The sequence below is a fragment of the Polistes canadensis genome, unplaced genomic scaffold (genome assembly GCF_001313835.1).
Source record: "Polistes canadensis isolate GaletaPanama2010 unplaced genomic scaffold, ASM131383v1 scaffold_3, whole genome shotgun sequence".
Classification (NCBI taxonomy): Eukaryota; Metazoa; Arthropoda; class Insecta; order Hymenoptera; family Vespidae; genus Polistes; species Polistes canadensis.
Genome location: NW_014569550.1, coordinates 1945890 through 1959732, shown reverse-complemented (window position 1 = coordinate 1959732; position 13843 = coordinate 1945890). Strand labels below are relative to the sequence as shown.

The following is a 13843-nucleotide window of genomic DNA, read 5'->3' as shown; positions in this document are numbered from 1 at the left end:
ACAATATTCCCTGTTAATCATTCCTGAAGGCATTTCACACACTTTAAAAAATATTCTATCATAAAGAATCAATATAAATTCAAGCAATATTAATTGCTTTAATCTCCCTACTTGTATGAAATTACATACAAAGGATGTAATGTTAATACAAATTGTTAATACAAATCTTTAAAGTTGTCTAAAGAAGACAACTGTAGTAGTAAACTCAATAAAGAATAACCTAACAAGTGTATCAATTGTTATACTATCCAATCCTATAATAAACATTTTAAACGATTAATTCAATAATGATGAGGTTAGAAATAAAAATAATCAATAGTTTAATATACGTTCGCGTTAGATCTTAACTCGTTGGAGGACGGAAGGGGAATGAGATACGTCACTGCTTATCCTTAGCCCAACGTTCGGCTATTTACGTTTTGTTTCGGTTGTCTTTCTTCACCTCGAGAAATTCCTGGAAATATACACACCAATTCATAATTGCCTGTAGGTTGAATGTTTTGTTTTTTTATTCTCTCTCTCTCTCTCTCTCACTCACTCTCGTTCTCATTCTTTCTATACATTTCTATATAGGTTAAAAAAAGAATAACGCTTACCTCGATGAATATGCAGATAAAAAAGAGTAAACACAATTGTTTTTTCTGAGTATATGTATTCGTTCTAGACTCTTCAATGCTTAAAAATCTAAGAGAAATAAAAAATAAAATTACATTAGTACAATATAAAGAAAATCCAATATATGAGTGTATATGTACGAGCTACCTATACTTATGTATATATGCCTGTATGTGTTTATAGGTTATAAAAATTGAATTTAATATGAAATACGATTTTTGAAGACATAATTATGAAAAATAATTAATTATAGCATCATTAGAGATGGTAATAAGTATAGATATCGTGAAAAAAGGCTCGAAATTAGAAAATAATATGATTAAGTAACATTGGTTAGATTTGGCGCGAAACTGACATATGCCGATGATTATATTCTTACAGATATCTTTCGAACTTTTAAATATTTCGTTTTGAAAACACTCACGTATGAAAATCTTACTTGTAGCTATCGTTTGATATATAATAGAAGGCTGTACGTTAGAAAATATCTTTTACTTAGTTGAATTTAACAGGAAGAACAAACTTTCGTGCGATCTCCAGCACCGCCGCCGCGAAAAGAAAGAAGGAATACCAGCAAAGAGCCCTGATTGGCTGATATTTCTTTTGATTGAAAATTCTTCCGATTGAGTAGCTGATATTTATTATTGGTCACGTGAAGTGACCAATTAGAAATTCTCAATAATCATTTAGAAATGTATTTCACGCACACAAGCTTGGCCCGTCACATGTACGTAACTCGGCTTTCTTCATGACTACGCTAGTCAAGCTTGATATGATAATTTATTTATTAAATAAATTAAAAATTTATTCTATTTTTCAATTAGATGTACACGTTTCTTGTTAATATTTAAAAAATAACGAAAAGAATAGAGACAATATGCACTATAAACCTTATCACACCGCATAGAAAAACACACATAATTTATTTATTATTTATATATATAATTATTTTATTATTTATTTATTATTTATATATATAATTATTTAATTTATAATTATTATTATTATATATATATATATTCAATTAATAATTATTACTATCCAATTTATTTTTTTATTAGGTGTATACGTTCCTTGTTAATATTTAAAAAATAACGAGTAAAATAGAGACAATATAAACTAAAAACTTTATCACATCGCAACGTTCTGATTTAAACATTCTTTCAATTTTTATGTAATTGTTTAAAGTAATATACATTTGTTTTAACGTCCCTGTACAGTTTGATGACTTAGGGTAATAAAATTTTTATCCAGAAAAATATCACATTAAAATTATTTTATATTCAAAGTATGGTAATAAGTATGTAATGTTTATTCAAGTATACATATGTTTAAACAATCTGAAATATAAAAAGTGTGCATTAGTATATTAAAATAATTGTTAATTAATCGATAGAAATATCTATTGTTGTTTAAAAGCTAGGAATATATGATGTATGTACCGTCCCCTTCGAAATTCACCGTTGAAATGAGACGTTGTCCTCTATCAAATTACTTTTATTCAATGTTGTTTATATGAATTTTTGAACGTTGCGCATGTGTGTAAAGGGAATAATTCATCTAATTGATAAAATTTAAGATTCCAACACTCTTATTTTACCATGTTTACATTTTTATGTAATAGTTTAAACTAATGTACATTTTTTGTAAAGTTCCTGCATAGTGGTGACTGTGGAGGGGTAAAATTACATCGAAAAGAATATCAAATCAAAATTATTTAATATTAGAAGTACGTAAAAAAGACTGTAATATTCAAATCAGTACATGTATGTTAAAACACACTGAAATATAAAAAGAGTGTATTACAGAATTAAAATAATAGTTAAATAATCAATAAAAATGTATATTGTTGTTAAAAAGCTGGAAGTATATGTTCTGTGATCCGTCTTCCTCGAAATGCACCTTGAGACTGGCACTTTCTCTACTATGAAAATACTTTTATTGAAAGTTGTTTATATGACTTTCCTAACGTTGCGCATGTGTATAAAATCAATAATCCACCTAATCAATAAAATTTAAGATTATAACGGTCTCCTTTTGGTATTCTTTTAATTTTTATGTAATTATTTTAATGCTCCTGCGCAGTGATGACTTCCAGGGTAAAATTTATCTATAACATAAGAAAGATGCATTAGTGCATTAAAATAATTGTTAATATATACGTAATGTACACGTATATATAAATGAAAAAAGAAAGTACATTTCTCTAAGCAATTATACAAACAATATATTAAGACAATGTATAAATAATATACTAATGGAAAATATGAATTATTGAAATTAACTTTTAATTTATTGAATTTCATATAAGTGTCATATAAATAGTCATACATATAAACAGTCATATAAATAAAATTTAATAAAAGAAATTTCATAGAGGACAATGACTCAGTTCAACGGTGGATTTCGAAGAGATCGGAGGAGGGAATTGATTTACAAATCAATGTCGGATTGTGCCATGCAGCGTGATAGTGCTTCGTTCATTTATCTGCGAGTAATGCCGATCGTAACGATCGCGTTGCTCCTTTTTTTTTTATCGAAATATGCCTCTCTACGTGCTCACGCTTTGTTTCATCAATCATATCAGAAACGTTATAAACACTCAAAGCTACATTCGGAACCGAGCACGTTGCGAATTAACAATCGTGACATTTTGCGTCTTCTTTTCTCGTTTATAAAAAGTTATTGGTCTTGAAATAGTTATTTTTTCCATTAACTTCATCGAGATGAGGTCATTGCAACAACGATCTATAACGAAATACGTTTACGCAAATGTCTACATTGCATATTCATACATATATATTATATTCACATACATGTTCACTTGTATTGCACATATAGCTTCATCGATAGAGCGTGAAAAAATATTTTCACCATCGTAAAACACTGCTTATATAATCTCGACATAATGTACAAGCAAACTCATTTAACTTTCTTATTATTCATGAATAAAAACTTATTTTTAAACGGCTGAAGTATAGCGAGAATTAACGCTTAACCAAAACCTTCAAGTTATAACTCGTAATACTTTAAGTAATGGCTTGGTAATTACACGTACCACAGCTGTTGTAAATGACTGCATCGTCTTCATCATAACATTAATCGCAATCGCGATACGCTGAATGATATCACAATACATTTTTTCGATTATTTCTCCTTCGTATATCCTATGAATATATTACGTTTTTATTTTACAACTATACATCGTGAAAAATAAAAAACATTCCCCAGTATCTCGTAGCGCATCTAGTCATTTCCATTCGACGATGTTATTTTGTTGGAAATTTCTACTAACACTGTTACTACTGTTACTTTTACTACCACCATTAACTTTATAAATCAAAGGATGCTACGGACGAGATACGATGTATTTAGAATCATTAACGTTATAAAGCTGGAGATTATAATCGCGCAAAAAAAAAATATAAGAACTATCCGACGTTATGAATCACTTTTGCGCTTACGCCATGTTTCCTATACTTTTTTAATGCAAGCAGATTGTAAAACCAATCCCAAACTCTCGACGGAAGCTTCGAAAAGCGCCCGACGCTAATTGGGTCCTTCAGAGAGCTCTGCTTTGAATAATTACGAAACGTCCATCTTCAGCTTGGATTGCGAATTACTCGCAAGAATGGAGCCTCTGATATTTTCTCTCCCTCTTCCCTCCCACTCTCTCTCTCTCTCACTCTCTCTCTCTCTCTCAACTCACTCATTCCCCTTATTTTCTTTTTTTATGTTCATTTTCTCTCGATCTTCTATCGAGATTACGCTCTTTTCATTAAATATTGTGCTAGTCGAATGTTGCCTCCAATTAATGAAGAACAATTAGTCTGATATCCATGAACGTACCAATTAAAGATTATAATGCGCTATCCCTTCGATATTACGACACACCTTCTGTTTATATACGAAAAATATTCGATACGATCATTAACTCAGCATTCTTTTTTCTTTCTAATATCTGAAACGATCGGTGCATTTTTTAATTGATAAAACGCGAAATACGTTACGGAAATGTACACAGTGTCGTAGAACATCAATAATACGTCGTCCACATGAAAATAAATATAAACATTTCGCGTTAAAAGTTATAAATCAGCAACAGGATTGCTCGTTCGGTCGGTCGGTCGGTCGGTCGGTCGACGATGTTCCATCCATCGGTTCACGGTGCAACTCACCGGCCGTTTCGTGGTTCGCACTGAGCTCTGTTTAGACTAACGAGCTAGTCGTACTATTATACAACTCGATGACCAGTCGGATTTCACACGAAGCCTCTTCGAGCGCAAACAAGCGGCCCGTCAATTGCCACATAAATTTGCCACACGATGACGGAATTACGAGTAATAGTCAATTAACAGAACTGTTACTCCTGCCGTTTAAATAATTACTTTCTCTCCTGCCTCCAAATTAAAATGTCATTAAAATGACATAGCTTAAATATCATTTGCTATCAACTTATCAAACTTCTTTCTTTCTTTCTCTCTTCCCCCTACCAACCCCCCGCCACCACACCTCTCTCTTTCTGTGACAATTGTGCAAACAAAATAATATTCCATAGATTGACCGGTTACTTGTGTATCGACATTTTTGAATTTACCAAACGAAAAGTAACCATTCCAGGATGTGTCTCTAACATTTACGACAACAGAAAAAAAGAGCTACCTATACATTTGAATCGTTACGATTCGATTTAATGACCATCGATGACGACGAGCAATTAAATTAGCGCGGATTACAAAATACGCGTCGATATATGCGATAGATATAACCCTTTTCCCCTCTCTAGGGGATAGTCGGCAGGAATCGAAGCGAAGCGAAGCGAGGATTTAAATTTAGGCTATCGCAGAGGGGTAGGTAAAGGTACGATGTTTCAAACACATCTGTGTCCCGCGTAAAAGCTACCCCCCATCCCCCACCCCTCCTTCTCCTCCTTCTCCACACCATATCGATGACCAGTTCGAGCGAGCGGTATAGTGGTAATTGTTGGGGCGCGCGCGCGTTCCTGCACGCACACACTTACACTACCCGTACTCCTCGTCCCTCTATATTCCGAGTCTTCTCGTTCATTCACCGATTCTCCCGCTCATCCTCAATGTATTTTCTCCCCACTCAGCTGTGTCCTGGCCACGCGATCTCCTCCCAACCCATCCCCCTCGCACAGTTCACAACCCTCTTCACTCCTCTCGTCTCTTCTCCACACTTCACCGAAGCTCTGTGCACGCTGTGCCAAAGCAGAATCGACCTGACGCTCTCCGCAGCCGATTACAAATCTGACCAATTAGGCACACGCTGCGCCGAATTGCCGATGAGAAGCCGTAGTCCTCGATGCTTAATAGCACTGACCCTTCGTAAGGTCGACCCAAGGTTTAATGACCCATCGCTACTGTCAGTACTCGTATTTTATTAAATACCCTGACCATCGAGAATCCACGCATGAATAGGCCGATAAAAACGTTTCCGCCGGAAGTGCATCGGCTCGTCGGTTTAAACGACGAGCGTACGTACGTACCCATTGTATGTTCTATCGAATTCCAGCACGGAATCGACACATTTTATAAATTCACATTCGAATGTCGTGAGCTCTTTTGAAGTATACTAGGACGTGTTGTTTATAGAGATATTAGGAATTGGAGGAATCAAATTGTCGATTAATAATTGAGACATATTATAATATAACTTATTTATTTATTCAATACTTTTCAAATGATCTGATCTCACGTTATACAATTTAAATTTCGATCATAATTTCTCTTAATCTCATATGGTAATAAAAAAATAAGTCAACCAACGTTCCGCGATATCGTTTAATATTTGTTAAAAACAAACAGACAACGGTACACATCACAAAGTTAAATATATAAAACCACAGTAACCCAATATTGTAGGTTTAAAAAAAAGGGAGATATTTTTCATTTTGGTAGGAAGTATAACTAGGTTGCAATCGTATATCCCGACTTGTTTATTTTACAGAACAAACAACACACGAATATCAACTATAGGAAGGAGCCGAATCCGATCGAATTCTTAGGAATGGTCCGCTTGAATCGCGAATACGGTCGATCGATGATAAAACGAGAAGAAAGATTTGTGGAAAATAATTTTCATCGGTATAAAACGAATTTTACAGAACGAAATATTCTGTTTCACCTGGAGCCATAGGAAAAAAGTCCTGGTATTCGTAGAAATAAAATAAAAATTCGACGCATTCATATTCGTCGTATAACCGAAAGAGCGCGAAAAGGGTGATAGGAGGGTCAGCGGGGATTGTGGGAGAGGGACAGAGGAGAGGGTGAGGATTGCGTGGGAGGAATGCGAGAAAAAGGGGTGGAAGAGGATACGAGCTAACAGTCGATAGAAACACGTCCAGAATCCGGGAATTTTTTTTCACGCGTCCTGTGCGCGAGAATCGGCCGCATGACATTGGTCGACGAGGAAACGCAGCGAGCCCGGAAAATTCATGTGCACGCATGCTACTGCTGGTGATAATTTATTATTCGTTGCCGAGCCCGCCTAGATCTATACGCGGGGCTCGGTGCACTCGCGCGCTTTCACATGCACGGAACCGTTTTCGAAAAAAAGACTGTGAGCGTGTATGGATGTACGAGAAAGAGAGTGGAAGAGAGAAAGAAGGAACAATAGGTGGGGAAAAATGTCCAAAAAAATAAAAGATAAAAAAATTGAAAGCAGAGTGTGCATGTAGATGTTTTATTGCAATCGGATTTGTCGTATTGACCGACAGGGAAAAAGAGAAGAGGAATTACTCTGAGAAATAGAAAAAGAATGAGAAAGAAAACTATACGATCAATACATTATAATCGATAAAACGTATCTAATACGATTACTTTGAAAAAAATCATCTACCTATCTTATATCATAATAATTCATTTTTCATCTATATTCTAAAAAATATATAAAAATATTTAGAATTATATATAATATATAAAATATCCACACAAATATAAATATAATAGTTCTTTCGAGGATATTTCCAAATTTACAAAATACCCTACAAATATACTACTTGGTAATATATTCACGTAGACCGGTCTGACGTGAATATTAATCTCGCTCTGCATGTAAGAATATCTAATGAATTAGAAATATAAAGAAAAAAAAATCTTCCTTTTAATATAGCTAAAACTAGTGACGTTTACACAAGATTCGTGAAAATTTTTTAAGAACTTATTGATTTACTTATAAATGAATATTGATGTATAAAATCTCGTTATCTTTAGAATGCATATAGAAAAGTTTAACTGTTTGAAATAAGAGAAAAATAGAAATATAATAGAAGGAAAGAGAGAGAAAGAAAGAAAAAAAGAGAGAGAGAGAGAGAGAGAGAGAGAGAGTTAAAAATAGACAAAGAGAGATTCAGGATCATTCTCGGCATTGCTCCCTTGATTGTATATAAAAATTCATGGCGCGTCGTTGCTGATATCTCGTTGGTTGTGTTCACGTTGGAACTGTTACCGAGACGGACTGTTCTTTAGAAAATCGCAAAGAGAATGATCGTGGAGCGTCGGCGTTATAAAAATTACACGCATTTCCATCTGCTAGTGATACCATCAATCCACAAGTCTCAGGAATAAAAAGAGGACGGAATGAGTCCCGCTGTGAATCGTCCGTTGATTCACGGCTTGCATCTCTCGTTTCTATAAAACCTACCCCTCCTACACCTGTTCTCTTCCATCTATCGTCTTCTCTCTATCTTTCAATCTCACTCTCTCACTCTCTCTCTCTCTCTCTCTCTCTAACATTTGTCGTACATTTCTTTAGCTCGCGAGGGAGAGGAAGATTGAAATTGCGGATTAGGGATGTCTCGCTCAGTGAAAACTCTGAGGTAAAAACGACTTCGACCTTAGCAACATTCGTAATAGTACTTTCGAAAATGTCTTTCCATATTTACTTCGTCATATTTTCATCTTCCTTTTAATAATCTTATTAGAACAATATTCTGTTACACGAAATATCACGAGAAAGAGAGAGAGAAAGAGAGAGAGAGAGAAAAAAAATATGAAAAGAGAAATAACGAGAATATAAATATAAATAAAAATATATTTTAATTATCCAAAAACATCGTAAATCTCTTCAAGTTCCTACGGACCGTAGAAGCAACTTTATCGCGTCGGTTTTTTTCACAAGAAAGGAAACGTTGTAAGCCAAGAGAGAAAAATGTAAAAATTAAAGAGAGAGAGAGAGAGAGAGAGAGAGAGAGAGAGAAGACAAGAAGAAACAAAGATAGAGATAAAGGAAGAGAGGAAAATAGAAAAGTATAGGCGACGGAATAAAAGGAGAAACGGAGATTGTTCGCAAGATTGAAAGTTTCACGGATCTTCTTCTTTTTACAAGCTCGTGGCTTAATGACCTGGCTGAAATAAAATAGGAAATATAGTATATCATTGAATAGAAAATTTAGAAGAAAATATTATTTTCTAAATATATATATCCTCTTCGTAAGATTTAATTAAATAAAAGGATCTTGATTCGATTGTTCGATAAATCGCGAGATAACCTCTTAACTGATGATAGCAGTTATCTGCCCTTGCGCAACCACGACGGTAATGAAACTAATTAATTTTCAACGTCGGTTTAACGCCCAGTATATGGCAACTGACACGTTCAAAGTGACATCGTTCGACGATTATGTCAGCTTTGATCGCCTGAAAACCAATTTACCGCACCATGCTTCTGTAAAAGTAAACCTTTCTCGTTCGTCGTTTAATCAGACGTTTGCGTTCACGCGTTGAATAAGCGTAATCTTCGAATTATTTATTAAAAATGAAAGAAAATATAATATTAAAACTTATATTTTATGCCTAAATAGTCCGATCCAAACCGCTAACACGTTTCTTTGATATTTACATTACCAATTATCCAAAGTGAATCCCATCGGGTACGGTACAACACGAGCAAACTTTATTTTAAGGAAAAGATAAGCTTAAAGTGGAAAAGGAAAAACTTACGACTTAGTACCGAGTAACTTTCCGTCAAACAAACGAAAAACTTTTCTCTTTGTTTCTTCCACTATTTCCTTTCTTTCCGACACAACCATGCTGGATCGTGCTCGTGCGATTATCTCTGAAAGTTCATTGTTATTTACCTCGCGAAAACTTGAACATTTTGGTGCTTCTTTTTCATTACGGTGAAAAATAGAATAACAATGAAGGTATATAGTAAATATTTTATTATCTTTATTACTCTTCCAAGACTTCCGTTATGAGATAATATTCGTTTCGTGATGAGATAATAATCAATATGTCTATGAACATACACACCCACGCAAACGATTCTCGCGTGAGCGCGCACATATGAACAAATAATAATCGGCTAACGATGCTTATCCTATTTGTCACTCAGCTAATATAAGTAAGTTCCACTAAACGTGAGATCAACGATATCGAGTCTTCGAGAAGCTCTAGGTGATGGGTACTTTTAAGGGTGATGGAGAAACGTGTCAAAGTGGACGTCAGAGTGGCATTTGCGTTGGCTCGTTTCGATGAGAGAGTCGAACTTGGATGAAATAAAAAACGAGAAGACAAGAGAAAGGGAAAATGTCTCGTTCGATTTCCAAGGACGAGAAGTTAAAAAAATAACTACCTTCCAAACTAACTACCTTTGCAAATTTTTTCCTCAACTTAAAAGAAAAACTTTGAGTTCGTCGGTATCCGAAAATTCATTCAAATAGAAGATATATTATATAATATATCTATATCTATATATATTTTCTTTGGCCGAGTGAAAATTTCTGCACAAAATTGAGAATAAAAAGCGACAAATTTTTTTCACCGACCAATCGTGATTTAAAATCCTGACCGAATTTAAACAGCGAATACCCAATTCGATGCACATCGCAGAAACGTTGAAAACGTTTCTATAGATTACGTAGTTGGTGCTGTATATAGAATGATACGAACAGGTTGCTATCTTTTACGAACAGAGTAGTCTGTTGAAATATTCTTTTCTTTGGTGCGAAAAGAAACTCGTTTTGTCTCTCTTTCTCTCTCTTTTTCTTTGTGTACTTTCGCATAACGGCGAATGGAAAAATCGAGGAAAGGCTACTAAGAGGGAATAGATCCTTGAATACCGACTCCACCCTTTTCCCTCTTGCTTCTTCGTCTTCATCCACTTGCCATTTAAGGCACTCATTCCTCTGACGATTCAAATTTTAATTCAATTACGGCAACGTCGACAACGACGACGAGGACGAAGACGAGGACGAAGATGAAGACGAGGATGAAGCCCAGAAGGAGGAGGAGGAGAAGGAGAAGGACTACTACGACGCATACTTCTCTAAGACTTTCGTATATCTCAGAAATCGTAAGATCCAACCTTTTTCTCTTCTTCCTCCTTTACGTACAACGTCTATTTTTTTCTCTCTCTCTGTCGGCCCATCTCTACTCGTCTTTCCTTCTTTTCTCCAAAGAGCCACCCACCCAACCCCAGCTCTTTTCTCTCATCTTTCAGGTTCTTTCTCTTCGCCGTGAAGCTTCTCTTTCTTTCTTTATTTCTTTTCTTTTTTTTCTCATCTTTTCTCGTGAAATCTGAATTTAATTATGACTCTTCACGTAGTCGTTTTGCCCCCACACTAAGGAATCGTGGTCTATCTTGCTCTTGCATCTGTCGCTTCCTGAAGAAAGAGTCGCACTTTCTCTTTCTCATCTTTTTCTTAGGAACATCATCACCACTACTATCTCCACGTCGTCGTGGTCGATTTCGTCCACATCGTCATCGTCGTCGTCGTCGTCGTCGTCGTCGTCGTCGTCGTCTACGAGCAACGGTATGCGAAGTGCTTTCAATTTTAAAACGAATTTAATCCTTCTACTACATACCTACCGAATTTTGTCGTCTTTATCTCGTTAAGTATTCAATTCCATCAAATCACAGAACAAACGGTCTACCGATTTTCCTTTTACTAATACTAATACTACTCGTCACCTTCGTCATGCCCCTCTTTTATCATTGGCAAGTTCCGAATCGGTTTTCGATATTGCTCAAGTTTCCCTTCGTTTATCCTAGCCACTCCTTTTCGTGTCGATCTTTAAACGACGCGTTAATCTATTATCCGAATTACTCCTACTACTACTACTACTACTACTACACGTAACATTTTTTTCCAATTCTACATCCGCGACCATCGGTCTATACAATCGAAATAATGTTTCTGGAGTCATCGACAATTCGATTAGCAGCCGTTAACGTCTGACTGATTTCACCTACAACCTATAACAAAGTGTGTAGAATAACCAAAAGGTTATTTACGCTTGAAATCAAATCAGAGAACGTAGTTAAATACATTTAAAATAATTTAACAATATTTTATTCTCTGTGTATCTGTTTAAAAATTATAATTTATATATTATATATAGTGATTTTGGAAACTAGAATGGGTTACTGCGGTTATTTGAAGTAAAAATAGAATAAAATGATAAAGGAAAAAAAGTCATATGGCATTATATGTTTCAACCTGCTATCATCTTATTTTTTATGTGAATGCACCGATGCAGTGTAATTACACTGAATTTTTGAAACACAACCTAATTTTGTTTTAACCAATCGATCCATTTTATTATTCTGCGTATAAAAGTATTAGACCTAAGTCAACTCTCTCTCTCTCTCTTTCTACATATTATTTGAATATTATATCTTAATTTCTAAATCTTTTCTCATACTCTGTTTTCCTTATTTATCCGAGCATAAATTTTTTCTCGACATTGAAACCTTCTTTCTGATAATTAAATTAATAATAGTTAAACAAATCGATGATAATTAATTAATATGTTTTATCTTTTTTTATTTTTTTTATTTTTTATCGAAACAATTTTATACGCGATACTACAGGCTCAATGTTTTATGATCTGTTATTGAAGTTTCGAATACGTGTGCACTCTCTCTCTCTCTCTCTCTCTCTCTCTCTTTTTCTCTTCCTCTTTCTCTTTCAGTACCATGATTCTCACAGTGAAATACAATTCTCCGCTAACCCCCCTCTAGCTATTGCACAATATATACAAGTTTATCGGTGATTTCGTTATACGAAAACCACGTTAACCAGCTTGACTATATTTGCAGTAGGATATTTGTATATGACGATTAATCGATTGTGATCATAGAAAATCATTATCTAAATTGATAGATATATATTATACCAATTTATTAATTAGCAATTTATCCAACGACGGATGATAATAAACACAAATTGTATTATGTTTTGATTGATCGGAAAAAAAAGTAGTATTAACATCGAAGATTCGATATTAAATGCAAAACGTCAACAATTATCATGTAAATCTATCAAAGTCGAGTATGACAATTAAAATAGCTATCGGTTATAAAGTATACTGATTTTCACGTACCGAGGTAGCGTACCTATTCTAATTAAACAGTGCACGTCTGATCTCAAGATGGAATTCCAAGACCGGCATCGATTACCCAACCAATTTGCTACGGGCTTTACTCTCTATCTCTCTTCTACCTTTCTCGCCCTCTAATCCCATTTCTCTCTCTCTCTATCTCGCGCAATTCTGTTTCCACGGAACTTATCGAGAAATGCCATGAACGCGCGGATCTTCTACCAAAGGATGCCAAACTTAATTATAGATGGTGGAACATGAAACGTACAAACGATTAGTGTCATTCCAATGTTGAACAACATTTTTGAACTTTTTAATGGGAGAAACAGACAAATAAAGAAAGAGATAGATCGAAATAAGCGCATTTATAGACATCGAATAGAAGAAGAGTGGTTTCTATAAAAGGTGAATGACCTTGTTGTTTACGGCTATTCTGTACGCTCGAGCAACAACAAAAGAGAGTAAGGGAGGAACTATCGTTACGTCGTTGAGCTTGATTTACGTCAACGTATTACGGCGAAAAATTAGAGAAGGGTAGGAGGATGAGAAGTTGGGGAGATGGGCAAGGGATATAGAGAGAAGTAGACAAAGAGTGAGACAGAGGGATAAAAACGAAATAAAAATTAAAATAAAAATAAAAAAAAAAAAGAGAAGAGAAGGTTGAAGCTTCGACGAGACACGAGAGAAATGGGGACCGATTCGCAACGGGTAGTACTGCTGTACTGGTGGTGGGGAACAATTTCTAAAACAAAGGACTTGTTATTTGTGCCGTATATACGAGAACGAATCTATCGCCGTGAAGTCGGGCTTTTCAAAACGACGACAATGACAATGACAATGACGAGGACGAGGACGCATGTGGAAGAGGAAGAAACGATAAA

The 13843-nt window shown here is 35.0% G+C and overlaps 1 long non-coding RNA gene across 2 annotated transcripts in view; it reads right to left on the bottom strand.

The window, feature by feature from the left end:
- Positions 1–668, bottom strand: part of LOC106786076 — a 52207-nt gene extending 51539 nt beyond the window's left edge. The window contains exons 1-2 of one of the 2 annotated variants that reach the window (XR_001381612.1): positions 597–668; positions 349–454 (exon numbers count right to left, since the gene is read on the bottom strand). This is a non-coding gene — a long non-coding RNA (uncharacterized LOC106786076). Of the gene's footprint in view, positions 1–329; positions 455–596 lie in introns of both variants that reach the window. The other variant, XR_001381613.1, reaches the window with a different exon arrangement.
- Between the last annotated feature and the right edge of the window lie 13175 nt (positions 669–13843).